At 40.5% G+C, this 9,960-nt stretch overlaps 1 pseudogene; it reads left to right on the forward strand.

Annotated features, from left to right (window-relative positions):
• Nucleotides 1-6,822: 6,822 nt before the first annotated feature.
• On the forward strand, nt 6,823-9,566 carry LOC119545250 (annotated as a pseudogene).
• The last annotated feature ends 394 nt before the right edge of the window (nt 9,567-9,960 follow it).

The following is a 9,960-nucleotide window of genomic DNA, read 5'->3' on the forward strand; positions in this document are numbered from 1 at the left end:
CCAGTAACCTGACACAGCACGTTTAAATTTCAGAAGGGATTACGTTTTGCTTCAGCGGCAAACAACGCCCGTTTTACTTAGCCTCCACCACAAGCGCTGTGGTAAAGGCCAATAACACGATCTCGGCTGCATTTGTAAAGTGAAAAACAGCCCAGTAATACTGCCACCGGAAGACTCCAGCCCCTGACAATTGTCTCCGGCGGGTGAGCAGCGCGTTCCCGCAGCTAGAAAGGGGATCCCTCCGGCCAATGACCCAAGTTCGGGTTCCGGCGCGCACCAGCCTTTCCCAGACCTGCAGCCGGAGAAGCACAGAGACCATCCAGGAGGGCGTTACGCAACCTTCGCGCATGCGCGGATCGTCTTCCGCCGCTGTCTTACACTGCGCAGCCTCCACGCGCGGGAAGAGCCGGAGTGTCTGGCGATCCGGCAGGTTTTGTTTCCTTGCGGGTGTGGACTGTGAGGACCGCGGTCTGTCCTTGTCCCCTCCTTTAGCTTCTGCCCCCGGAAAGCCGCTTGCTCCTCTTCGTAAAAGAGCCAAGTCGCGTCTCTGGGTCCCTCCCTGTCTTCAGTACTGGACGTATGGCCACATGGGTTATAAGGATAAAAGGCTCAGAGTTAAGAACGTGTCCCCATTTTTGAACAAGTAGCAAAAACGCTATTAGGTTTTAGGTTTGTTTGAAGTGAAGCTGTGGAAAGATTCACGGAGTTACCTGGGAAAGCAGAAGATTCATTTTCTTTTTGAACTTTGCGTTTATTTGATACAGCCAATGTATTGCTTTATTAGAAAGTAAATTATATATATATATATATATATAACGCCTCCCATAGCTTCAGGATAAAATCCAGGCCCCTTCACCTGATCTCCCAAGACACTGCTATTTGTCAGCACAGCACGTGCCTTGCCGCTAAGCCACACCGCAGTTCCTGGACAGAGTCCTCTACTTACTTAGATTAAACCCCATTCTGGCCCGTTCATAATTGCCTCCTCCAGGAAGCCTTTCCTAATCCAGTAAAGCTGGATTAGGTGCCCCTCTTCCCATTATCCAAAAAAGCATCTTAAACTTGTATTTTTATTTTAATTAAAATAAATTTTTAAAGAAGTTTTATTCACACACCATATATTCTCTCCTAAGTAAACAGAGGTTCCTGGTATAATCACATAGTTATGCATTCACCACCACAATCTATATGAGAACATTTCCGTGTCTTCCTCAAAGTAAGAAGAGGAGAAAAAAGAAAAAGAAAAAAAAAAAGAATAAAAAAATAAAATAAAATGGAATAAAAAGGTCAGACAACACCAATGCCAGGAATCCCATACCCCTCCCTTATTTCCCCCTCTTATAGAATTTAGCTTTGGTATATTGCATTTGTTGTAATTAATGGAAGCATATTACCATGTTACTGTTAACTATAGATTCTAGTTTGCATTGGTTGTATTTTTTCCCAACCACCATCCCATTTTCAACATCTTGCAATGTTGTCATTCATTTGTTCTCCCTCGTGTAAAAATATTCTTATATTTGAACATTTAATCACAATCATTGACCACTCTAGATTTCACTATGCTATACAGTCCCAATATTTATCTTCTATCTTTCCTTCTGATGCCATACATGCCCCTAACCTTCCTCTTTCAACCATATTCACAGTCATCTTTGTTCAGTGTACTCACCATATTGTGCTACCGTCACACAATATTATGCTATCCATTTCTGGATCTATACAATCAGTCCTCTTGAACATTCTGTACTCCTTCAGCATCAGATGCCCGATCTCTACCCTCTTTGTTTCTCTTTATATCTTCATTTCTACATTCTTCTCCAAACCTCTCTCTCCTGTCTTTTCCTATTTGTCTGTAGCACTCCCTTTAGTATTTCTTGTTGAGGATGTCTCCTGTTCACAAACTCTCTCAGTGTCTGCCTATCTGTAAATATTTTAAACTCTTCCTCATTTTTGAAGGACAGTTTTGTTGGGTATAGGATCCTTGGTCAGCAGTTTTTCTCTTTCAGTATCTTGAATCTATCATACCACTGCATTTTCACCTTCATGGTTTCTGCTGAGAGATCCACACTTAATCTTTTTTTTAAATTCAATTCTATTGAGATATATTCACATACCATGCAGTCATACCAAGTGTACAATCAATTGTTCACAGTACCATTATATCCATACTTAGTCTTAATCGAGCTTCCCTTGTATATTATTGATTACTTTTCTCTTGCTGCTTTCAGAATTGTTTGTCTTTGACTTCTGAAAATCTGATTAGTAAGTGTCTTGGAGTAGGTCTATTTGGCTCAGTTCTGCTTGGGGTATGCTGCATTTCTCAGACCTGTAATTTTATGTCTTTCATAAGAGTTGGGAATTTTTATTGATTATTCCTCTATGACTCTTTATGCCCCTTTTCCCTTCTCTTCTCTTTCTGGGACACTTTATAACACATATATTCATGTACTTCATGTCATTTAGTTCCCTGAGACTCTTCTCATATTTTTCCATTCTCCTATCTTTTCTTTTGTGTGTAGGACTTCAGATGACCTTTCTGCTAATTACTAAACCTTTCTTCTGCCTCTTCAAGTCTACTATTGTATGTCTCCATTGTGGGTTTTTCATCTCTTCTATTGTGCCTTTCATTCCCATAAATTCTGTCATTTGTTTTTTCAAGCTTTCAAGTTCTTCTATCTGGTCTCCCAGCGTCTTATTTATATCCTTCAACTGCTTTGTCACATTTTCTTTCAACTCATTGATTTGATTTAGAAGATTTGTTTGAACATCGTTAGTTGTTTCAACTTCTGAATCTCAGTCAAGGTGTTAGTTTGTTCCTTTGACGGGGCCATATCATCATGTTTGTTGATGTGGCTCATGATTTTTGGCTGTCTAGGCATCTGATTTTCTTCATTAGTTTATTCTGGAGGTCATTTTCTCTTTTGCCTAAGGTTTTCTTGTTTGTTGTCTTTGATCTCTATTATTTCTTTGTTTCCCTCAGTGGCCAGTTGTGAGATTGGCTCTGTCCCCCAGTCTCCCTCCCCAAATCAGGCACCCACCATGGCCTGCCATAGGGATGGGAGGTAGGCACTAGGCACCCCAGCAAGTTCACTGTATGTGATGATACAAATCTGCTGGCTTCCAGTGGTGCTGTTTTTCACTGGCTACCAAGACCTGGGTTTGTTTTAGAGCCCTGCTTTAACAGTTGGGTCTTCTGTATTTCTCAGTCAAAATAGGGCTGGGTTTCTGTACAGGACATGTAGACCAGCTCCTGTGGTCCTAAGAAAGGGTCTGGAGCATATTTTTTAATGCAATTTTATTGAGATATATTCACACACTATATAATCCATCCAAAGTATACAATCAATGGCTCACAGTATCATATAATTGTGCATTCATTGCCACAATCAATTTTAGAACATTTTCATTACTCCAAAATAAAAAAGAGTAAAATAAACATAAGAAAGAACACCTCAAACATCCCATACCCTGGTGCCCCCCTATTATTTATGTATACATTTTGTCTTTATTACTCATCTGCCTATACAATGGGTAAAGGGAGTATCAGTCACAAGGTTTTCACAATCACACAGTCACATGATAAAAGCTATATATAGTTATATAGTCAAGAATCAAGTCTACTGGATTACAGATCAGCAGATTCAGTTATTTCCTTCTAACTATTCTAACACACTAGAAACTAAAAAGGAATATCTATATAATGCATAAGAATAACCTCCAGAATGACCTCTCAACTCTATTTGAAATCTCATAGCCATTGAAACTTTATTTTGTTTTATTTCTTTTCCCTCTTTTGGTCAAGAAGGCATTGTCAATCCCACAATGCCAGGGCTAGGTTCATCTCTGGGAGTCACATTAAACTCATTTCTGGGGGTGACACAGGCATAATTATGAATAGGCTTAGCTTCTATTTTGCAGGAATAAGTTTCATAAGGTAAGCACCAAGATTGAGGGCTAGACTTATTAAATTGGGAGTCCCTAACACTTGTGAGAATATCAGGAATTCCCCAGGTGAGGAAATTTAATATTTCCATGTTTTCTCCCAGTCCCTCAAGGGGACTTTGCAAATACATTTTTAATTTTCTGCCCAAAATACTCTGGGTGTATCAGGGTATTACATTAACCTTTACAGAATAATAATCTCATTCCTTATTCTAGGTTCCATGTAATTATGTTGTTTAAATAGAACTGACCATACAGGTTAAATTAGAAAGTGTGTCACACTCCTTTATAAGTTTGGATCAGCTACCTTTGCACTTTTGACATCGCATAGTATCTCTGAGGTTTCTTTAATGTGTTTTGCCAGCATTACTTCCTCTGGGACATCTCTTTCCTTTTCTTCACACCCTCTTGCCTCATTTGTGCTTCTCTGAGAGATGGGGAAAGTGAGCATGAGATAGAATGGACAGGATCCTGTACTGAAGGCGTCTTCTGCCCACTCTGGTCCAACTCAGACAGGCCTCGAGTCTTGCAAGTCTTCATTACTTGGGTCTCCTATGGTCTCAGTGGTTTGTTTCCACCCACGTCAGAGTGCAGTTACCAAGATACTCTGGATTTCATCCTATGCCTCTCACCACACATTCCTGTTTCACAGCAGCTGGAGGGAAACAGTGAGGGCACTGGCTCAGCAAGTTCCCTGGAGTTCAGCAGGAGAGAAACATCCTTCCTATGGCTGGCATTGTTCATCTAACCAAACCTAGTTTCTGGTTCCTTCTGAGGCAAAATCTCATGTGATCTTGGGGATCTTGAAAGGGGTTGCCCAGGGAAACTGAAAGGGGTTTGTTTTCATGGGCTGGAGTTGGGGAGGGGATTGATGGGTGGAGGTGGGTTGGGTGAGGGAGAGTGTCAGGTTGGGAGACGGTTGATAAGATGAGGTGAAGGGGGTAGAGAGGGACTGGGCCCTCACCTGGGGCCAGGTAAGGGGCTGGTCCTGGGGTGGGGGAGGAACTGAGCTTTGGGTAGGGGGAGGGGACTAGGTTGGTCCTGGGGTGGGGGGGAACTGGGTTCAGCATGTGGGGAGGGGACTGGGCTGGTCCTGAGGTAGGGGAGGAACTGGACTTCTGGTGGAGCATATTTTAAGTGTTTCAATTCCCTTGCACTTTCCTGAATGTCCAGCAGGTGGTGCTGTTCAGTAACTTAATCGTCCTCAGAGGCTGTTTGCCTCCAAGCACAGGCTGCATCTACACAGCTGAGCTAAAACTGCAGGATTCCTATGCCCTCACTTTGCCGGCCAAATTCTGGCTTAATGTGGGGTTCCACCTGTGGCAAAGGACTTCCTCAGCTGATCCAGTAATCCAGCCATCTCCAAGGCAAGGAAACAGCCACTGGCTGCTGCTTCCCTCAAGGGTGGTGGTCTAGTTTGCTAACGCTGCCAGAATGCAAAACACCAGAAATGGATTAGCTTTTATAAAAGGGGGTTTATCTGGTTACACAGTTACAGTCTTAAGGCCATAAAATGTCCAAAGTAACACATCAGCAATCAAGTACCTTCACTGGAGGATGGCCAGTGGTGTCCGGAAAACCTCTGTTAGCTGGGAAGGCATGTGGCTGGCATCTGCTCCAAAGTTCTGGTTTCAGAATGGCTTCTCCCAGGATGTTCCTCTCTAGGCTGCAGTTCCTCAAAAATGTCACTCTCAGTTGCATTTGGGGTATTTGTCCTCTCTTAGCTTCTCCGGAGCAAGAGTCTGCTTTCAACAGCTGTCTTCAAACTGTTTCTCATCTGCAGCTCCTGTGCTTTCTTCAAAGTGTCCCTCTTGGCTGTAGTGCCTCTTCAAAATGTCACTCACAGCTGCACTGAGTTTCTTCTGTTATGTCAGCTCATTTATATGGCTCCACTGATCAACTTAGACCCATCCTGAATGGGTGGAGCAACACCTCCATGGAAATTATCCAATCAGAGTCATCACCTACAGCTGGGTGGGGCACATTCCAAACAAACACTCAAAGAATTACAATCTATTCAACCCTGATAACGTCTGCCTGTACAAGATTACATCAAAGATAATGGCATTTGGGGGTACATAATACATTCAAACTGGCACAGGTGGGGAAGGGCTTTCAGACCCAAGGCTGGAAACACAGTCTCTGTCCACGTTTTTTTCAGTCTCTTTGTCCCTCACTGACCTAGGCCTTGAAATGATGGCCCCCAGGTCTTCAAATGGTGGGGATATGTCTCACTGCTGTGAGAGATTTTATAGTCTGTGTTCCTGGTGGGAGGGAGACCCATCTGCTGATTCTGTGCCTTTCCCACACTGAAACTGAGGGGGAGAGACCGACTGGCCCGGGACAGAAGATACCTACCTGATATTTCTTCTCTTTCATTTGGCATTTGCAGGGTCCTTCTCCAGTCTGTATCCTCCTCCAGAGTTTCAAACAATTCAGAATTGTCCTTTTTTTTCATTGAATTTCTGGAGAGAAGTTTTCAGTAGCTGTTTACAACACCATGTTGATGACGTCCAAAATAATTATTTTAATTACTCCTTTTAATGTGCTTTTCTACCCTATTAGGCAGAAACCAGACAGGAATAGAAGAGCTGTGTGATAACTATTTCTGGAGAAGAAACATACATGCACGAACTAGATTTTTGCTCTTAGTGAGCGTTAGTGCAAAGTATGCATTTCACAACTGTCAGCACATGAGGTCATGGCTTTGTTAAAAATTCAACTCAAAGGTTTTTCTAATGAATTTTAACATAAGCCGTTTTCTCTTTCCATGTCAAACTTCAAGTACAAAGCCTTTTCACTGGAATGGCAGAATACATTCATGTGAATCATAGTATGCCCAACTTTCATGACCTTAAAATAACAAAATGGCAGCAAATGATCTGGGTCAAAAAGCTACAGGTTGGCACGTGCAGGAGGGGCCCGGTGGAGAAGTATCCTGAAGCAAGGGTTGGGCACCCGCCCCTGCCAGACCCCACTCACCCCCACCACCCAATCTGTCGGTGTGGCCCAGCCATAATCAAGGTAATCCTCATCTTCAACAACCACTGGAAGCCACGGCTAAATTCTACCAGCCCAACAATGAAGATACACAACAAATCATCAGGGAGACTTTCCATTTGGCATCTAAATGAAATGAAAATGATTGTCATTTCCTAGAAGGGACTGTTAAGAGGATCCAACAATAAACTGATTTATAGACATTATGCCACATTATATATTGTCTTCTATGTGAATTCTTCACAAAGTAAACTTGGCATTTTAGATCTAACTCAGGAATTTGGAAATAATAGATGTGTTTTGAAATAGCTGTGGACTGGATTTAATTTTCCAGGTATATAAGGTTCACAATAATTTTGTAGAAATGGCGATGGAGGGAATGGTATAGAAGACCAACATGAATGAGGTTGTTACACAAATTACACAAAATAAACCAGAGAAATCTGAGGCTGGCTTAACAGGAGCTCCAGCTCATGCTGTATCAGCTGTAAAGAATATGAATCTTCTGAGAACCCAAGAAATATTAACATTGGTGATACCAGTATCACAGTGCCAAGCCTGACCTCTTTTAAGTTAAAAATATTAAAAAGGCATTTAAAATAGGGTAGTATTGGGGAAAAAATACAATCCATGCAAACTGGAGACTATAATTAACAGAAACTTTGTATTATGCTTCCTTTAATTTAACAAAGGCAATATACCAAACCTAAATTCCTATAAGAGGAAGACATAAGGGAGGAGTATGGGACTCTTGGCATTGGTGAGGTTGTCTGACTCTTATTCTACTTTGGTTTAATTTTATCTTTCCTTTCATTGATTTTTAGCTGTCTTTTTTCTCTTTCTTTTTCTTTTGTCTCTGTACCTTCTTTGACTCTTCCTCCTCCTTTGTGGAAGAAACAGAGATGTCCTTAGATAGTGGTGATGGTGGTGAATACATAAATATGTAACTATACAGAGAATCATCGATTGTTTACTTAGGATGGAAAGTATGGTGGGTGAACAAAACTGTCTCAAAAAAAAAAAAAAAAGAGTTGAAGAGACCTTGAGTCTACATTACTTGTCTGACATATTTCACTACATTAAGTGAAATAAGTCAGACACATAAAGACAAATATTGCATGGTCTCACTGATATGAACTAATTATAACATGTAAACACATAGACATGAAATATAAGTTAACAGGATCCAGAATGAGGCTCAAAAATGGGGAGCAGTTGCTCATCATGAGCAGAATGTTCAACTAGGTTGAATCTAAGTGTTTGGAAGTGGACTGAAGTGACAGCACATTATTGTGAGAATAACAAACAGTGCTGAATGGCGTGTGAATGTGGTGGAAAGAAGCAGCTTAGAGTCATGTATGTCACCAGACGGAAAGCTGGAGGTTAAATGATGGGAATGTATAAACCAGTGAATCTTGTGGTGGACAATGTCCATGATCAACTGTACAAACATTCTTTCATGAACTAGAACAAATGTATGACACTATAAATAGACTTTAATAGAGAGATATATAGGGAAAAATATACCTATTTTCAAATTATGTACTACAGTTAGTAATATTTTAACATTCTTTCAACAGTAACAAATGTACTATATACCAATACTATTAGCCAATAATGGAGGGGGGTGGTAATTAGGGGTAGGGGAGAAATTGAGTTTTCTTTTTTGTCTTTATTTCTTTTCTGGAGTAATAAAAATGTTCTGAAAATTGGAAAAACAATAAATTGTGGTGATGGATGCACAGCTGTATGGTGGTGCCATGGGCAACTGATTGCGCACTTTGGATCTTTGGATAATTGTACAGTATGTGAACAATCTCAATAAAATTAACTTTAAAAAAATTTAAAAAGGCTTAAACCTAGGTATAATCCAGGGGGAAAAGCCATCTATCTTTACCATGCAGTTGCTTACCAAAATTAGTCTTAACTTTTGCTCTTGGATTTAAATCAAGGTACTAGATAAAAGTTGTGTAAAATCAGTATGTAAAGTTCAATTTCGCTTTTCTTGCTCAGTGCTTTTAAAGAAACTGCTTTTCTTGCTCAGTGCTTTTAAGTGGTTCCAGTGTGATTTCTTTCCTTTTCTAAATGGCATTCCCATGCCCACCTGAGGCATGCCTTTTTTGTATTAGCTTCCATAGCATTTCAAGTGTTAATTATGTACAATCCAAAATGTTGGTGCTTTGTATGGATCACAAGTGCAGCATTCCTTAATTCTATTTGTTAACAATTGTTATTCAAAGAACCAAGAGGGTATTACATGAAAACATTATGACCTTTTTATCTTAGTTCCAATAAACTCCAAGGTAACCAGTCTTTTAAAGATCAAAAAAAAAAAAAAAAAAAAGGCTGGTTTTGTGGTAAAAGGAAAGTATTTCTAGAATATGACCGGGAAAGAGGAAATCCTTAGTGCTCCTCAGCTAAGACTGAACATTACTGTCTTGCACAGGATCAGGCTATCCATATTTCAAGTTGACAAATGGTGAATTATAAGACTACATCTTTGTCCACCAGTTTGTACCTAAAAAGGGCTAAAGTTAAAAGAGGCATAAAAGGCCTAGAGAAACAAATGCCTCACTTTTTGAAAAAGTGAGACAGCGCCCTTTATACCTCAACACAGGTAGCTCCACATATCTTCAACTGAAAACATGAAAGATACGTGCAAAATGTTTTCAAGGGTTTTATAAGGTTTTAAAATGCTTTTCTTTAGCTAACTGGTGATGATGCACATTGCAAAAGCCACTTCTGTAAATCTCAGATCCTTTTCTAATTTTTGTTCAGAATAGCAACACATTTTCAATGAGAAATCCACCTCCACATACAAAACTCCACATGCCAAAACTTTGAATTCTTATAATGGATCCTGCCACTAGTTCTAACCAGAAGATGAAGACAATATTCCTGGTGTTGGCCTGAAAATGTGAGAGGGCAAGCTGAGAAGGAATTGGAATTGCAATGAACAGAAGAGTGACGGTAGTGAAATGAGATCCTATGCATCACCTGGCCTTTTTACATTTC

Source organism: Choloepus didactylus, chromosome 10 (genome assembly GCF_015220235.1).
Source record: "Choloepus didactylus isolate mChoDid1 chromosome 10, mChoDid1.pri, whole genome shotgun sequence".
In the NCBI taxonomy this organism is placed as follows: Eukaryota; Metazoa; Chordata; class Mammalia; order Pilosa; family Megalonychidae; genus Choloepus; species Choloepus didactylus.